This window comes from Eschrichtius robustus, chromosome 7 (assembly GCF_028021215.1).
Source record: "Eschrichtius robustus isolate mEscRob2 chromosome 7, mEscRob2.pri, whole genome shotgun sequence".
NCBI classification, from domain to species: domain Eukaryota; kingdom Metazoa; phylum Chordata; class Mammalia; order Artiodactyla; family Eschrichtiidae; genus Eschrichtius; species Eschrichtius robustus.
The window spans coordinates 12,230,915-12,250,006 of NC_090830.1; the positions used below are offsets into that span (position 1 = coordinate 12,230,915).

Genomic DNA, 19,092 nt, shown 5'->3' on the forward strand with positions numbered 1-19,092 from the left:
CCGCCTGTAGCTCTCTTGTTTGAGCAAAAGACTAAATAGAATTTTAAGGATGATTTTGACTACGCGGATTTATCTTCTCACGCTGTGACTTTAAGGGTTACGGGTTTTTACGAAAGGGTGAAGTTTCTTCATTCCTCGCTGAATCTCTGGTCTGTAGATCGGGATGAAGGATCAGCCAGAAAATGGAGGCCAGGGAGCGTGGGGTTGTTAAACTGATGTAAGGCATTGAAAAGGATGGCCTTTCACGTGGAAAACGGTATATTTTGTTCTCCTTTTTATGTATCACTCAGATCTGGCCTCCCAGTGATTTTTATAAATTATATATCTAATTAAATGTAACATTGTTACAAATAAAATTAAAAACCTGTGATCATTTTGCAACATCACACTTTTAGCTGCATCACTCTTCCCATGGGATGTATTCTGTCTATTTATATTGGTCTCACCTCTTCTGGACAATCCACACTAGGATCCAGCACTGTGCCATTTTACACGAACATCTGTGAATCACTTCACCTCCTCTGCTGTATGGTGAGCACTGTTTATGCGATCAAGGGCTGGGTGTTATAGGAAGACATGTCCCGTGTGTCTAGCTTGATCTCATTCTCCTACAGGTACGATCATGGAGCTGCTGGATCCTGGGGGAGCCTTGTGCTTTTAGAAGACTTTTCTACCACCCTGCTTCTCAAACTGGGTGCCCATATCTTTAAGGGAACCTAAGGACAAGGACAGCTAACAAATTTAGCGTTTACCATATGCCCAGCACTGCCCTACGCACTTTGATGTATATCAAGTCATGCCGCCCTCATCCCAGAGGCTTAGGGGGTGGGTGCCGTCCTCAGCTCCTCTTAGAACAGAGAAAATAGGTCACTATCTACCTGTGGTTTTGAATGATTGATCCTGGGATCTTCCTTCTGCATTTCCATCTATCAAAGGTCACTTGCTTTATATTTCTCCCCTTGAACTAAAAGCATTTAGTCTGCTGTTGGTCCACACTGATTATAGAGAAAGTTAGTGAAGCCCATTCCTTCCCCGAGGCAGGAATGGGCTTCCCTCTGCACGGTGACACCGTCCTCGGTCTGGCTGTACTTTAGGAGGCAGGATCAGCGATGTCTGGAGTGCAGTTCCACAGCCTTGACCTTCAGCGTCCCGGCGTGCACAATACATTCCTGATTAAGTTGCAACCAGGGAGTTTGGTTTTTTAAAAAATCATGTAAAGAATCTATACCATGTATTAACTGGGTTCTCCTTGGGCAGTAAATTCACATTTCCCTCTCCTGTCACGGACCTCGCTGACTGTTCAACTTCTACTTTGGGCTCCTGTGTCACCTTGGCCGGCCCTGTCACCTCCATGGATCTCGAGTTTCTTCACCTGTAAAATGAGAAAACCCTCTGCTCCTCTGCTAAGGCATCACTGGGATGCAGGCATTTCTTTAAAACGCTGAGAGAGAGGAATGTGCCCCGGGAGTGTCAACGGGTAGGTCGACCTGATGAAGAGGTGGGACTCTTGGCATTGTCACAAGCCTTCAGCCACCGACCCCTGCCCACCCCGGGGGGCCTCATCCTTCTCTCTCCAGGGAAACAGCATTGGAGCTCCCACCACGCGCCCACCCACCCGGCCTCCGTGGGCATCCCCTGACCCGTCCACCCAACTGTAGATTCCAGTGTTTTTTATTGAATCCCCTGCACCTAGCCCAGTGCTTGACACGTGGCCGGTGCTCAGTCAATAGTATTGAAGGAAAGAAAGAATAAATGGATGAATGTAAGTTTGGAAAAGGTGGGTTATTGACACTTCTCCCAAGACAGAGACAGACCAGAGCTCCATAAGTGTCTATTTAGGACAAGAGATAGACAAGGGCTCTGTATATGTCCATTTTTGTGAACCTGGAGAATTATCTGGGAGGCAAGGAGGAGGGTCAGGGCAGGAATTGGAGGGGGGCTCCTGAATCACAGCGTGCATGGGAGTCAAACCAAACAAGCATGTGGGCGTTCTTCTGAGTCGAGGGCGGAGGGAGCTGAGCTCCACAGTCTAGGCTTTGCTGTGTGGCAGGGACAGTTATTCGGGAAAGCCACGCGATCCCATACGCGAACCTGAAAGGCTGTTGGCCTTGCTGCCACCCGAGAGCAAGACCAGCCCATCGTTCGGCCTGTGTCTTCTTTTGTTTGTACTGGATCCTGTCACAAAGGGATTGCTGTCTGTGACAGTCAGGTGGCCCTTAACTCCGTAACAAGACTAACACAGCCTTACTTGTTCACAAGAGAGGATGTTGCATAGAAACTAATACCACCCAGTAAAGTCCAAGCCAAGTGCCTCTACTGGGAAAGCTCTTCCCAGTCTGACAAGTCTGTCCCTCTCTGGGCCCACAGCAAATGCACCGTGTCGCTTAGTGAATCCCTGTACGGGATGATCTCTTCCTGAAAAAACACCGCAGCCTTCATGCTTTCATTGCTGACACTTTGATGTTTGAGCGAGCCACCCAGGTGATAAGGGAGTGGGCAGAAAGTGACAGTCACCCCTGAGAGCAGACCTTGCCCAGCCCTTGGCTTCCTGCCCGAGGGGGGTGCTCAGTAAACCCAGCTGATCTCATTCCCCCCGTTCCTCTCTGTCTCGCCCTGCATGGCTCCCTTTTCATCTCCTGTTTGGCTTAACAGCCCTTTCTTAAAATGAGTCCATTTGCTTGTGTGAAGTGCGGAAACCCATCAGGCCGGAAGGATTCAGCTTTTTTTACCCCTCCCCAGGCTCCGGGTCGCGGGGCCCCGCCCCGGTGGCCCTCTGTCCTTGGGTTTTGCCAGCTCACGTAAAAGCGAGATCCAGCCTTTTGAACAAAAGGCACCACATGCCAGGCAGGAAGACCCTGCAGCATCACCGGACGTGACTGCGCCTGAGAACGAGACACCGGCTCCCCCCCCCCCCGCCCCCCGCTCGCCACGGGGCAGCGCTTCCAGGGCCTTGGGGGGCGGCGAGGAAATCCCCGCTCCTTTTCTCAGAGCTCTGATGTGCCACTGTAACCAATGCACAGCGGGCCCTGCACCCTGGTTTGAATTTAAGCCGTCCTGTTGCATTTGAGCTAACCTCCCTTTACAGGAGAATTACACAATAACCACATCACAGGGAAGCCTTCGCTGCCAGCACAGTGACGTGGCCCTAAGGGTCCACAGCCTCCACTGAGGAAGCGCAGATGTCTGGGCGAAGGAAGAATTTTGTTTGTAAGCTGCTCGGGGTCTGGACTTGTTCTCTGGCTCCTTAGCGATCTACTGAAAGAAGCCATTTCGTCTCCACCCTGTAAGACCAAATCCTCTCCTTGCCCTTCTGGCTTCCTGACTGATGAAGGAAGCCTCGGTCTATTTCAGTTGGTTAGTGGAACATCGCCAGTTTGGCTGCCTGTGCTTACGCAGCCCTACCGTTCCGAGAGGGGCAGTGCAGCCTTTAAATAAAGCACAGAGTGGGGTGTTCAGACCTGGGCTCCAATGCCTGCATTGCCACATTTAGCTGTGCGCTCCTGGGTAGGTCATTACCCGGACCGCATGTGATTTTGCTTCTGGAAAAATCAACAGTGGGACCCAGCAGTCTCTGTGGCCCGTTCCAGCTCTAACATCTGGCGTTTCTCCCTTGAGCATGTCTCTGGGCTAGAGAATTGTTGGCAAATTTCAGCCTAACTCATAGCATCCTGACATGGCATCTGTCCCTCGAGAGGTAACACAGGCATGTAACAATTAGCTGCAAAATTTCCTCATTATAAATTGCCAAAGAGGGTTCATCAGGCTCCAGACTGGATCTTGGCTAGCTGTGAGTAGTCCGTTTTAACTGTGTGTCTTAGAGACATTCATGAGATATTTTCCATGTCCATTTCCCTTGTGTGGTATGGTCTCTGGGAGAATTCAGGTGCAACAAAAGCAGATGTCACAGAAATGTCAGGTCATTCCGACTCACTGCAGTTTGCCTTTGCAATCGTGCACGAGGCACAACCCAGAAATACAGAAATGAGGAAGCAGAAGAAACTCAGACCCACCGCCCTATGCCTTGCTCATGCAGATCAGCCAGTGAGATGACTCTGTGACATCCCACCCTGGATACTTTTGGTAGCCATGTCACTGGGATAAAGGCATGCCCACGTTGTCTTGTCCTGAACCAAGGGGGAAAATGCTTGAAATCTCAACCTCTTCCTAATCCCATAGGAGTCCTTTAATGGCTCAAGCAATGCCGTCCCCGATTGAAATGGAAGACGGTGGTTGGTGGTCATTTTTCACTCTGTGACAACAAAATCCAAGGCCCAGCCCAATGCTGTTGCTTTGGGAGACCCTAACTACAGTGTCTGAATTTATAGACACCTGTGAAAAGTCTCTGGGGCCTCAAGGTCACATCAAGTCAAAGAAGTCTTCTTTGCAGCTGTGAGCGCAGTCAGGCAGCCAAGGAGGAACTGCCCGCACAGCTCCTGGTTCTTCCCTCCTTTCTGAACTGTGTCTTGACGTTGCAAATGGCTTAGGAATAAAGGACGGTTTTGCTTACCACCACCAGCTTCCAGAGGCCGAGATGGTAGCTGGAACCCAGGCCACAGGGGAGAAGAAAAGAGGGCAAGATGGCAGACCTTTGGGTCGGTCTCTGGTGAGCTCTAACCTCATTGGTCCCTAACACCATGTCTGTGCCTGACTTGAGTGACACTGATCAGTGTCACGGAATCTGATCCTGTCATCAGGAGCCACACCTCTTTTGGAAGAGCAGGCCTCCACCTTTACTTTAACCTCACCACGAATGCCATCCTTCCTGTCTTCACAGCCACAACAGAGAAAGAGGCACCAGCTTAGTACCGCCTAGGAACCCTTGGGTGGGGGGATAGGGCTGGAAGTTTCCCTTTGCCACTGCAGGGGTGGCATGTCTGCACTTGCCCTTTCTCCAAGCTTGTTGCTCACTCTCAGCGACAGACGATCAAAGCTGAGTGAGTCAGGGTCTCCCCGGGACCCAAGGGACCTACGTAGCAACTTACCAGATGGGACCAGAAACCCAGTGGAAGAATCCATGGGCATCTACCATTGCTTGACTCTGCTTCCTGATTCAGCCTTCCATACCACGGGAGTCTGACTCAAGATTTGTCACCTGTGAAAAGTCTGTGAAAAGACACATATATAAAATATATGTATAATATAAATAATTATATTAATTAATATATTAATTATATTAATCAATATATTAATTAATTAATATATTAATTAATTTATAAATTATTAATTAATTTATTAATATATATTTATTATATAAGTTTATTAATATATTTATTAATTTAATTTATATTAATTAATTTATTTATCAATATATTTATTATATAAGTTTATTAATATATTTATTAATTTATATTAATTTATAAATTATTAATTAATTTATAAAAATATAAATAATTATATATAATATATATAAAATATATTTATATTTAAATATAATATATTTAAAAAATAAGTTCCCCCAGAATCCACTTAATACTGAGGATGATATCAATTTTTCAAGAAAGGAAAGCCAGTACTCTTGGTGCGCTATCCACCTTGCTTAAGATACAAAAGGAATACGCGATCTATCATTGGGTCGGCAGAACTTGCCATCTTTGGGCCAAAATACGAATTCCCTTGGGCTAGTAAGTCTACAACCAATCAAGTCAGGAAATTAAAAAAATCAGTTAAACTTTTTACTAGACCGAGGCGTCGGGCACATTCATTCAAAACAATCAAACTACTACTCCTGAGAAGATACATACACGATTCCTCTGAGAATTTGATCCCTCATACCTCCATATCTCTAGTAAAATTAGAAATTCTTGGACTCAGAGCCCATCTGTGTTGCCTAGTTTTTAATCTCTCCAACTTCTGGCAGAGTGTGAGGTGTGCAGTAAATTGTCTTAAAATGCTTTTTGCTTCCTGGAAAGTTAAATGCTTGGTCCCAAGATTTTACCGCAATATTCCATACCCAGGAAGGGACTCTAAAACTGAGTCTGGATTTTATTGTAAGAAAAGTGACATTGGTAAGCAGGTTATTAAGCGGCAAATGAGGTCACATTTTTACAACACAACTCTTTTCCTTCAACATTGTGGGTATGTAACAGTTCTCCTCTTTGCTAGTTACTTAATGCCTTTAATTTGCAGAACTTTTTCATGGTCTAATTGGCACCTTCATTGGAAACATTATAAATCTTTTTTTCTCAAAGGAGCAATAGCTTTAATAATGGAATAAAAGCATTGCGACCAGAAACATACTTCCTCTCCCTTTCCTCATGTCAGGAAGCCCTTTAGGGTACATGAACATGAGTCATTGTATTATGCTTTATAATGAGTATTTTTCTCTCTTTTTTTCTCCTCTAATGGGACAACATTGCTTGTAGCCTCAATCAGTCACAATAAGACGTAAGCAGGCCAACTCCAAACACAAATCATAGGAACAACTGTGAATAACTGCAGTAAACCACATCCAGTCCTTCCTTTAATTTATGCTAACGTGACGTTAGAGCAGCACAAATGGCCATGACCAGTTTCTCGGTATATAATTTATAGAAAGTTACAACACCTCCAGCTGTAAGCACTAGCATGGCCAAGGCACCGGCTTTCAAAATCAAGCTCACTGAGTTCTTAAGAGGACAAAAGGAATCCCGGGGATGACGAAACAGGGCACCTGTGATGCTTTTTATCCCTCAATGCCCAAGGAAGACATCACAAAAGGGTCCCTTTCCCTTGGAACGCAAGTGCTTCTCAGACCCCTTCCCACACAGGAGGGCTCCAGGAAGCCACCATCACTTTACCCGAGTTGGCTTATGAGTTCAAGTCTCTTCGTCATCCCTTCCCTATATGTGTATGTAAAACTCTTTCTAGTAATGGAAATGAATTGATTTTATAGCTCATCTTTAAAAAGTTTCATTAAACCCCTGTAACTAAGATGTTATTTTCACTAATAGATGAAACTGAGGCTCGAAAACACAGACAGCTATTTTTGTTTGTGCAAAAGTCCTGCAACTTCTATAGATTGCCCAGCACATAGTAGGTGCTCAAAGTTATTTACAGAATAAATGAAAGCAGAATTAGTATTACCAGCCAGAGCAAAAGATGACAAGAACCAATTATAGGTCCAGCCTTATTCATGGATAGCATAAACAGCCACGGACACAATCTGTGTATTAGTCAAGAATCTCCAGGGGAAAAGAACCAATAGAAGATATATATGTGTGTGTATATACGTATGTACATGAGAACTGGCTCACAAGACTGTGGGCACTGGCAAACCTGGCAGGCTGCAGACCCACAGAAGAGTTGATGTTGCAGCTTGAATCCAGAGACCGTCTGGAGGCAGATTCCTTCTGCCTTGGGGGGTCCTCAGTCTTTTCTCTTTAAGCCTTCAACAGATTGGATGAGGCCCACCCACAATAATTGGCTTTACGCAGAGTCCACTGACATAAATGTGAATCTCATCTGCAAAAATACCTTCACAGCAACATCTAGATGCAATCTGGATCAACATTCCAATAGAATTTCGTGAAATTTCACAAGCTCATTCAAAAATTTGTGTGCAAACGCAAATGGCCAATAACAGCCAAGGAAATCTCAGGAAGGAGCAAAGTGCTGTTTTCACTGCTGGGTTTTGAGTTTATTAAGAACTACAGTAAATTAAGAGAGAGGTATTTGAGCAAGGAGAGACAAATACACGGACGGAGCAGGGAGAGAATCCAAAAACAGACCCACTCACGTATGGACACTTGCTTTATGACCAAGATGACATGGCAGAGCACTGGGGAAAGGATGGTCTTTCAACAAATGGTGCAATCAAATGCATATCCATATGGAAAAAGATGAAACTTGATTCCCACCTCAGGCTATGCACAAAAATCAACTCCAAGCGGATTTTAGAACTAAATGTGAAAGTTGGAAAAATTAAACTTCAACAAATTAATATGGTGGAGTATTTTTGTTTGATTTTTTAAAAAAATTGTCCCTTTTGACAAAGGGTGTTCATTTATTTATTTTTTAAACATCTTTATTGGAGTATAATTGCTTTACAATGGTGTGTTAGTTTCTGCTTTATAACAAAGTGAATCAGCCATACATATACATATATCCCCACATCTCCTCCCTCTTGCGCCTCCCTCCCATCCTCCCCTTCCCTATTCCACCCCTGGAGGTGGTCACAAAGCACCGAGCTGATTTCCCTGTGCTATGCGGCTGCTTCCCACTAGCTATCTATTTTACATTTGGTAGTGTATATATGTCCATGCCACTCTCTCACTTCATCCCAGCTTACCCTTCCCCCTTCTCGTGTCCTCAGGTCCATTCTCTACGTCTGAGTCTTTATTCCTGTAATATGGTAGAGTATTATCAGGACTTTGGGAGAGGAAAAGATGTGTTAAGCAGGATACAAAAACAAAACCAAAGCCCACTAATCATAAAGAGAAAACTGAAAAACTGTAATGAGTACATTAAAATTAAGAATTTTTATTTATCAAAGACACAATAAAAACATGAAAAGGCCAGACACGGAGTGGGAAATATAACCACAACCTAAGTCAACAAAGGGGTCCTATCCAGAAGATACTGAGTCATTAAGAAAAAAAAAAAAAGACAACCAAGTAGAAAAATAGGCAAGAGATTTGAACAAGCATTTCATAAGAGATCTCCAAGTAGCTAATAAATAGATGAAAAGGTGTTCAACTTCATTAGTAATGAGGAATGTGCAAATTACAACCATAGTAAGATACCTCTACACACTGCCATTTAGACATTTTAAAATGGAAAAGACAGACAATACCAAGTACTAGCAAAGATACGGAGCAAATGAAACTCTCATCCACTGTCTGTAGGAGGCTAAGTTAGTATAAACCTTGGAAAATGGTTTAGCATTATCTACTAATGTTTGATAAACTCATGACCTAGGATAGCAGTTTTACATACGTGTGTGTGTGTGTGTGTGTGTGTGTAAGACTTGTACAAGAATCATCATAGCAATGCTGTTAATAATGGTCCCAAACTAAAAACAACACCCAAATATCTGTCAACAGAATAGATAGATATAACAAAATACTCTAAAGCAATTAAAATAAACAAACATTTGCCACTATATGCAACAACATGGAAGAATTTCACAATCTTAATGTTGAGTGAAAGAAACCAGAAGCAAAAGTCTGCATACAATATAACTCCATTTATATAAAGTTCAAAACTAGGCAAAAGTGAACTCTGGTGTTAGCAGTCAGAATTTCTGCTACTTTAGGAGAGTAGGAAAGGAAAGCACCTGAGAAAGAGGGACTCATGGAGACTTCTTGGGTGGGGATGTGGTTTTATTTCTCGATAAGGTGGTAGAGACAAGATGTGATCACTTGGAGGTGACTTATCAAGCTATATACTTAGGATTTTATGTTGCACTTTAATAAAAAGAACTTTTAAATTCTTTAGCTGATTTGGTAGAAAAAGTTGAGGAAATCTGAAATAGCGAATAAAGTGGCAAAGAAATTTTTTTTTCCACACACACACACACACACACACACTGTATTTTATTTTTACAAGAGATAAATAGACTGACATCAAGCATTGTACATGGATGACCACAACAAAAGCAACAATGATTGCAATTACCAAACACGAAACACACTCATACTATGTCATAATATTGACATTCAGTCCAGTAATCCTCCACTGTAACAGCTCATTTACTTTGCAGTGAAAATTGATTTGTATATTCTTTGCCTCTGAGTCCTTGTGGGATTTTTTTTTTAATTCAAACAGAAAGTCACAAAAATTATACTCATCCTCATCAGTTCACTCAGTCCCATGTAATTAATTTTTTTTTCATCTTGATCTTTTGTTAGCACTTTTTTGAGTTCATCAGTTTTTCATTAGAGTTCTGAAAATGCTTATTCATTCAGTTCAGCAGTACAGTCAGTTACCAGAAACCTGTACTTGTCAGAGTCTTTTCCATGAATTTCTTGAAGATGAAACCCTTTTATAGGAACATATTTGCAAAAGCATCAGAGTACACCCAGAACTGTCTGTAAATGACAAAAGACTTAAAACTGACCACGGTTAAAGATTTGATGAAAGTTCATAATAATGCAGTTGACAAGGAAATTTAGTTATTTCTGAGATATACATTTTAAAGTAATAACTAGGATTATGACTTATAACATTATACCAGAACATATAAGATTTTTAGAAATAGAAAAAGCTAAGAAAGGTAAAGGATTAATCTTGAGATCGACATCCAAGTACTAAGAGTTCCAGAACAAAAGGTTATAGAAGAAAAGTGGAGGAAGAAATTATCCAAAATATTTCAATGGAACTTCCTAGAACTAAAATTCAAAGTAGCCTCCTAATCCATCAAGGCACATCACAAACAAATTTCAGAATACTGGGGCAAAGAGTAAATCCTAAAATCTTTCAAAGAGAAATAATATCCAACTTCTCCCATCCATATAGGAGCAGAATCTTCAACATTTGCAGAGAAAACAATTTTCAGTGTAGAATTCTACACCCAGCAACACTATCAATTAGTGAAGAATAAAGACTGTTTTTGTTTTTTTTTAAATTAATAGCTACTCTATTTTATTTATTTATTTATTTATAGCTGTGTTGGGTCCTCGTTTCTGTGTGAGGGCTTTCTGTAGTTGCGGCGAGCGGGGGCCACTCTCCATCGCGGTGCGCGGGCCTCTCACTATCGCGGCCCCTCCCGTTGCGGGGCACAGGCTCCAGACGCGCAGGCTCAGCGGTTGTGGCTCATGGGCCCAGTTGCTCCGCGGCATGTGGGATCTTCCCAGACCAGGGCTCGAACCCGTGTCCCCTGCATTGGCAGGCAGATTCTCAACCACTGCGCCACCAGGGAAGCCCTGTTTTTTTTTTTTTAAGATTTGACTGCACCGTGAAGCTTGTGGGATCTTAGTTCCCTGACCTGGGATTGAACCCCGGCCCTCAGTGGTGGAAGTGCAGAGTCCTAACCACTGGACAACCAGGGAATTCCTTAAACAAGATTTAAGAATGCTCACAAGGCTAGAGTTTGCTCCCAAATAGGAAAACCGCATATTGTTTTGTTTCAAAAGGTTACAAATGCAGTGCTTGAGAAATGCAGCAGGTAAACAACAGGACTAGTAAAGTCTGTTTTTGGAGCTGTCTGCCAGCAAACAAGCAGGCCTCTGTCCAGGAAGCCTTTTCTTATGAGGGGGTTTGAAGGAAGGTTCTGTTTACATCCCACCCTGCCCTTCTCCCCTTCAACCACCCTCACTTCTTTTTTTCTTGAACTTCTCATAGTGATAGAAATTGGTGGCATTGTCCTTAGCAGGACTCTTGTGCTTAGGGATGGGGGGGGGGACCCCTTCTCAAAGGGCAAGTGTTGGGCTCTTCTTTGCTCTCCATTTGGGGGCATTGAGTGCCGCGTGATAAGATCGGTGGGCTGCTCATAATTTACACATTGCTGGTGAACACAGAGGATGTTTCATTGTCTTTCTTCTTGTTCTGCTGCCCTGCCAACAGACGTTAGTATGGTCTGTGGAAATATTTTTTATTTCAGCATCACGTTGGAGGTCCACCTTGGGCATGCTGCTCGGCATCTGGTTGGGAGACATCTCCACGGTCTTTGCTGAGGATGCTTGCTGCACGTTCATAGAGACTGCATTCTTCAGCTTGACTTTCTGCTTTCGTGTTCTGCATCCCTTTCCTCTTCTTCAGCTCTGCCTCAAAGTTCTCCATCATGTGTGCAACCTCATGCCTTTGGTTGGTTTCTGCACGAACGACGTGCTCAAGTGGGGTCTTCCTCTTCATTGATCTCTTCTGTGCCCCTGTTCTTCAGTTTCCTTATGTCTCCACTCCTCCTGTCTTCTGAGTGGTCTCCCCTTGTACTTTCTCTCTCGCCAGCAGGGCCACAGCACAGGCCATGAGCCCCCTTCCCCAAGTCCTGCATCCCTCAGGGCTCCTCCAGTTTGATAAGCTTCTTTTGAGTCCAGCTCATCTTCCCACAACTCTGAGTGGGTCCAGTGTGGGTGGAGAGTCTCCACGATGGCACAGACCATGAGGTCCAGCTGCAGCAGTCAAGACATTTTTAGACATGCAAGATCTCAAAAAACAAAGACAAGACAAAAACAAAAAACAAAACAAAAAAGCCTCTCAGGCACGCTTTCTTATGAAGCTACGTATGTACTCTTTGAAAACAAAGGAATAAATCTAGAAAGAGAAAGATACTGGCTCCAGAAACCAGGGATCCAACAAGAGAGAAGGGAAGCAGTCCCCAGGAGATGCTGAAGAGAGGCCATAAGATGATCTGCACACTCGACAGGAGGGCAGAGGGGTCCAGGAGGAAGGGCTCTGTGAAAAAGAATGAAACTGACAGACAACCTCTGTTACAGTATTGAGGCAGGCTTGTACCTCCAGCAGAGTCATTTAGTAACTCCAGGGAAACCATAATTTGTTCAAGAAAGGAAATATAATCAGAGCTTAATAAATAGCCAAGCTGCTGTTTAGAGGGTCATAATGAAAATGCTAAATCTAAAAATTATTATGTAACTTAATTGAGTGGAAGGGAATACGAGTGTGGGAGGGAAAAGGTGTGAGTTGTGCGGGAAGAGAGTGAGACCCTGACTTTCAAAATGGCAAATGGCAATCATTTCTAAGATATTAAAATATCAAGAAATGGCAGTATAAAAACAGCTAAAGGGTCACAATGGCTGCATGGAGGATGTGAAAATTGGAGAGGGGAGGGACACAGTAGAAGACTTCTGGTTTTCTTTTGCAGAACCGTAAGCAGCTTCTGGCAGGAAAGAGGTCTTTGCAGGAAAGAGCTCTCTACAGTGGCCCCCTTTGTCTTGTCACTAACCTTACACCAGGTGCCCATCATGCTCTACTCATCTCCGGCCCTAGCACACCTTTCACATCTTTTGACCACGCAGTACCTTGCCTAACCTGTTGGTTCTTTCCATAGATCAAAGAATTAGAAATGAAGAATAAGTAATTAACAGATGACCAGATCTCTCTTCCCCAGCTTTCCCTTCAGTAATCTCGTGAACAAACTGCGTGAACAAGACAGCATCTAAAGAGAGATCAAGAGGAATCAACAAGCCTGCACACACGCCTGCACGCAGTGGGGGATGGCGACGTCTCTGACCCCCTACCTCAATGATTCACTGAGATGACTTCCCTGTTTCCCTTTTTAAAGGCTTTCATGGCTGAGCAGAATCTTCGGAGACGGTTTTTAGGAGACACTGAGTCCACCATCTCCCCAGATTGCTGGCCTTCTGATTAAAAGCAACTTCCCTTTCTACCAACATTTCTCCCTCTCTCTCTCTCTCTCTGTCGCTTTCTTGTATTGATTTTTGAGCAGTGAGCAGCTGCTCACTCATCCGGTAACTGAGCAGCTGTTACCGGATTCGGTAACAGACCTATTTGACATTCTAAGCCAGGAGCCTATAACCTATACAAACCAAACAGCTGGGTACAGGCAGCTAGGCACTGCATTGCACTTAGGTAAGTCATTTGCCTCTGGAAGAGGATATGCAAAAGTGTCCATGGCTGTGCTAGCCCGGAGAGACTGCTGGGGAAGGTTGCTTTGCTTTAGTCTTACAGGAGAAGCTGTAGCAAGAAAGACACAGGCAGCTGGGATGGGAGGAAGCCTGGACCCACTCTGTTCACCAGCTGGTGGAAGCTTGAATCCACATAAAGGACAGAAGTGGTCTTTTCTACCAGAAGGAATCACCAAAAACGATGGACTTACAAGGAGGAAAAAGCTCAAGACACAGATAGGAGTCCACATGAGAGCATCAGATTAGGGTCTTTTCTTTGACGGAATCTTTACCTTGTCTGGCAGTACGCCCCGACTGCAGTGGGCACTGGAGAACTCGGGCTACAGAACCCTTCCTGGGAAGGTGGCCTATCCACTTGCTAACCCACGTGTGAACTAACTAGCACAAGTCCCTCAGGTTCACCCATCGCTCACCCATCGCTCACCCATCCAGGCAGCTGTCCTGGCTCACAACATTGTTGAGCCCCGGATGAAAGTGGATACATCAACGGGCCTCCCCTGGGTGTTCTTTGTTAATCCCTTGAAGGACTCTATTTCACGAGCAATTCCCAAGCTGTTTGGTACGACAAGGTTAATTAACAGAGCAGTTGTTCTTTCTGTCACTCAAGAACATTGATAACAAGAGAGGAGACGGAAGGTGAGATGGGGGTCTGGTTTCTGGTCCTGGTCCTGTCTTTTTTTTTTTTTTTAATTTTTATTATTTATTGGAGTATAGTTGATTTACAATGTTGTGTTAGTTTCAGGTGTACAGGAAAGTGATTCAGTTATACATATACGTATATCCATTCTTTTTCAGATTCTTTTCCCATGTAGGTTACTACAGAGTATTGAGCAGAGTTCCCTGTGCTATACAGTAGGTCCTTGTTGATTATCTATTTTATATATAGTAGTGTGTATATGTCAATCCCAAACTCCTAATTTATCCCTCCCCCCTCCTTTTCCCCTTTGGTAACCATGTTTGTTTTCTGTCTGTGAGTCTGTTTCTGTTTTGTAAATAAGTTCATTTGTATCATGTTTTTGGATTGCACATATGAGTGATATCGTATGATATTTGTCTTTGTCTCTCTGACTTACTTCACTTAGTATGATCATCTCTAGGTCCATCCACGTTGCTGCAAATGGCATTATTTCATTCTCTTTTATGGCTGAGTAATATTCCACTGTATCTATGTACCACATCTTCTTTATCTATTCATCTGTCGATGGACATTTAGGTTGCTTCCATGTCCTGGCTATTGTAAATAGTGTTGCAATGAACAGTGGGGTGCATATATCTTTTTGAATTATGGTTTTCTCAGGGTATATGCCCAGTAGTGGGATTGCTGGGTCATATGGTAGTTTTATTTTTAGTTTTTTAGGGAACCTCCATACTGTTCTCCATAGTGGCTGTACCAATTTACATTCCCACCAACAGTGCAAGAGGGTTCCCTTTTCTCCACACCCTCTCCAGCATTTATTGTTTGTAGACTTTTTGATGATGGCCATTCTGAGTGGTGTGAGGTGATACTTCATTGTAGTTTTGATTTGCATTTCTCTAATAATTAGCGATGTTGAGCATCTTTTCATGCGCTAACATCACACTCAACGGTGAAAAGCAGAAAGCATTTCCTCTCAGATCAGGAACAAGACAAGGATGTCCACTCTCGCCACTTTTATTCAACATAGTTCTGGAAGTCCTAGCCACGGCAATCAGAGAAGAAAAAGAAATAAAAGGAATCCAGATTGGAAAGGAAGTAAAACTGTCACTGTTTGCAGATGACATGATACTATACACAGAAAATCCTGAAGATGCTACCAGAAAACTACTAGAGCTCATCAATGAATTCGGTAGAGTTGCAGGATACAGAATTAATACACAGAAATCTCTTGCATTTCTGGTCCTGTCTTAATGAATACAGCTGTTAATTGTTCTCTGACTCAGGTTACCATTCATTTTCCCTTATAGGTTTGGACTTCCTCAAGGGAATAAATACTATTTTATTCATCTTTATTTTTTCTTTGATGCCTACAAAATTGCCCATAACAAAGCAAGTGCTCAGAGATATTTCTTTTTGAATTAATGAACTGAGTGCACTTAGTCCCCTTAGCAATCACATAAACATAACTGCCTCACCCCACGTGTTGAGGGCAACATTCGGGGGTTTCATTGTCTTTTATTGATTTAGTTCTCTGTTGATTCTTCCTCCTCCTAACTCTATGTCCTTCTCTGTTGATTCATTTTTTCCTCTCTTGGCTCTCTGGGTCCCATTCGTTCTTTCAAACACTGCCTTGAAGCTGTGATTCTCAGCCATGTAATAACTCCCATTATGTCAAAGTCTCTAAAAATGTTCAGAACAATAACAATTTAAATTTCCATCCATTAAATTTTACATAAATAAAACATGCCTAATTTGGGTGGAGAGAAGTGGAAAAGAAGGTAGGGAATTAAATAAACAAGAGGATGTTGCAACCTCCAGAAAGTTGGGAAAGGTCTGTCCCAGAGGACCAGAAACCATGTACTTTTATTAGTACTGGGCCTGACCATCTGTAGCAGACCCTGATAGAAATAAATCTTCTTAAAGCAATATTTTTCAAGCTCTGCTGCTCACCTGGTTTTGTTCTTACTGGGTCTTGGAATCGCAATAGACATGGTCACAGAGTGGACTCATGGCTCAGGTGGTCATTTTAACAATAATCAGAAGGGCTCCTAAATGCAATTATTCTGAAGTTAACAAAAAGTTGACTTTTTTTCCCCAGGAAGTAGCTGGGATGGTGTCCTTTCAATTTTTCTATATGTCACTCTCATTAAATCTAGCTATAAGGTATCTCGACTCTGGCTGGCATTGGCTGAGAACAAATGCCATGCTTTGGGGGGATGGGTTAGGTTCAAGGATAGGATCAGGGAGACTAGTTAGAGAGCTACTGCAATAAGCCACAGCAAATGAGAACAGAGGTAGTGGGAGAGATCAGATGCTGGGTGTACTTTGAAGCAGAGTGGACAGGACTTGCTGATAGTTGGGATGTGGAGTATGGGAGATGAAGATTCAAGGATTTTTTACCTGAGAAACTTGAAGAATGAATTTGCCATTTACTGTGATGGGAAAGGACTATGGGGGGAATGCTTCTGGATAAAAATAGTTTGGCTTTGAACATGTCAAATTTGAGAAGCTTATAGAACCGCAGGGGAGATGTCAAGTATGTGAGTGTGGAATTCAGAAGACAGGTCCAAGATGGAGAAATAAATATGCAAATCTTCCTCCTATATATGTCTTTAAAGCTGTGGGAAAGGGGGTGAGCAGAGAAAGAACAAAAGACATATTTTAAAGGACTCTTTAACAAAGGACAAAGAACTGTGGATTCCTGGGAAGCCAGTTCTTGGAAGTAGAGAAGAGGAGAAGAAACTGCTGGTGAGATTGGGGCTGAGAAGGAATAGGGGGCCACAAAAGAGGTGTCCTAGAGCCCCAGGGAAGAAGTCTATGGAGAAGGCAGGAGTCGTCAAAGACGGAGACACTGACCGCTGGATTCAGCGACACACAGGTCACCTGGACGAGCACAGAGCTCGAGGAACAGGAGGGGTGAAGGCCTGGCCAGGGTAGGTTCATGAGACAATGAGAGAAGGGGAAGAGGAAGAGGCAGGCATTGGAACTAACTCTTAGGAACGTCGCTGGAAAGGGAAGCAAAGAAAAGACGCAGCCTGGGAGAAGGACGTGGGATCAAAGGGGTTTCCTTGGAATCGCAGTGCTGTGGTTACCATTATTGAGATGGGAGCTGGCACGGCGTGTTTATACGATAGAGGGAGAAATGAACAACAGGAGAGGGGCCTGATGGAAACGGAGGGCTTGGGTATCGCATCCAGGATGTACAGGATAGGGACAAAGGCAGGCAAAGCGGAGGACTGCGTGGCGAGCTGTGCGGAAGTTCTCTTCTGATACTTCCATTTTCTCAGGGAAATAAGAAGCAAGGTCAAGAGCAGAGCGCGAAGGAGGGAAGGATGTCGGCCCTGGGAGGTCTGATGACTGCGTTAGGATTTCTTCAGGATTCTCTCTTTGCTTCTTTATTGAAAATAAAGTCCTTATAAGCTGAGTCTTTACCAGTTGATGATTTCTAGAACATTCCCTTCTCACTAATATACTCTTGAAAATGCTGCTATTTAATGAGTTCATGGGATTTTTCACGGGCAGATCTCCATTTCTTTCTCTGCTGTTGTGATGGGAATGATATTTTAAATCCTATTTAGAGGAAAAATCAACTCAATACAACAACTCAATTCAGCAACTCTCGACAGAGTGCCATGTGCCACGTACTTCCGGCCAGGTGTCCGAGCTACGGGCTGGTCCCCATGACAGTGTCATCACTGGCTTTGTATGTAACACAATTAAATGCCTCTTGATGGCAGTAGCTGTCACTGCTGCTCTATACTGCACTTTACTGCTCAACCAACACCGGCCCAGATCACCTGGGCTATAGGAACAGTCATGGTAGTTCCCCATTGTATTTGGAGGGCCATTTGCCTCAGAGGGAAAAAGAGAAAGAAAGAAAGAAAATAAGCTTAGGTGAGTTCTCCTCATTTTGTTCCTGGCTGGTTATTTTGGAGGGTAGGGGACTTCACTTTGTCTTTCTTTTTTTTTTGAATTTTTGAATTTTATTTTATTTATTTTTCTATACAGCAGGTTGTTCACTTTGTCTTAAAGAGAAATAAAGATTCAATTTGCTCTCTATATTAAAGCCCCAATGACAAATTTTGTCAGAGACTTAAAAAGCACCCTTTAAAAAAGTAGACAATGGGGACTTCCCTGGTGGCGCAGTGTTTAAGACTCCGTGCTCCCAATGCAGGGGGCCCGGGTTCGATCCCTGGTCAGGGAGCTGGATCCCACATGCATGCCGCAACTAAGAGTTGGCATGACACAACTAAGGAGACAGCGAACTGCAACTAAAGAGCTCCCGAGCTGCAGCTAAGGAGCCTGGGAGCAGCAACTAAGGAGTCCATGTGCCACAACTAAGGAGCCGGCAAGCCACAACTAAGACCCAGTGCAACCAAAAAAAAAAAAGTAGACAGTGGGGACTGGATTTATGTCCCTTTGTACCTACTTACAACTGCCGGCTGCCATCCAAAAACATGGAACAGTTTTAAAATTACAGTTTTGGAAAAGGCTATCCTTGATAGTATATCCTTTTGTTCATTACTGAGACCTGAAGTTAAAGGCATTTGAGAATGTTTCTTTTGAGTAATGAAGAGAGAGAGAAAGGAAAAAATACAAATTGATCTGTTTGATTAGGGGCAAAAACTGTAGAAGAGTTGCAGAGAAAAAATATGGAGATAATAAAATAGCTGTTGGAAAGTGGACTCATGATGAATAATTAGAAATCATTTAATTTACTAATGAAATAGCTACACTGCGGTTGCCATAATGTATGCAGAAAGGAAATATTTAACTCGTAGGCACTATAAGTACTATGTAAAGTTGCTTTTTTAAGTCAAGTAACAAAAGCATGGAAGGAGCAAATTAAAGCGCTCGAAAAAAAGGAAATCCAATTTGCGATGAAATTTTCCACGGAATGATTTTTCTTCCCTATCCCAAACCTGCTGATTTTTT

General features: G+C 43.2%; 1 protein-coding gene across 1 annotated transcript in view; it reads right to left on the reverse strand.

Annotated features, from left to right (window-relative positions):
- MAP10 (microtubule associated protein 10) overlaps positions 1-19,092 on the reverse strand; it is a 124,814-nt gene that overhangs the window by 2,471 nt on the left and 103,251 nt on the right. Inside the window, exon 3 of the transcript XR_011074474.1 lies at positions 4,983-5,103. The gene's annotated coding sequence lies outside the window, so the exon portion shown is untranslated. The remainder of the gene's footprint in view (positions 1-4,982; positions 5,104-19,092) is intronic.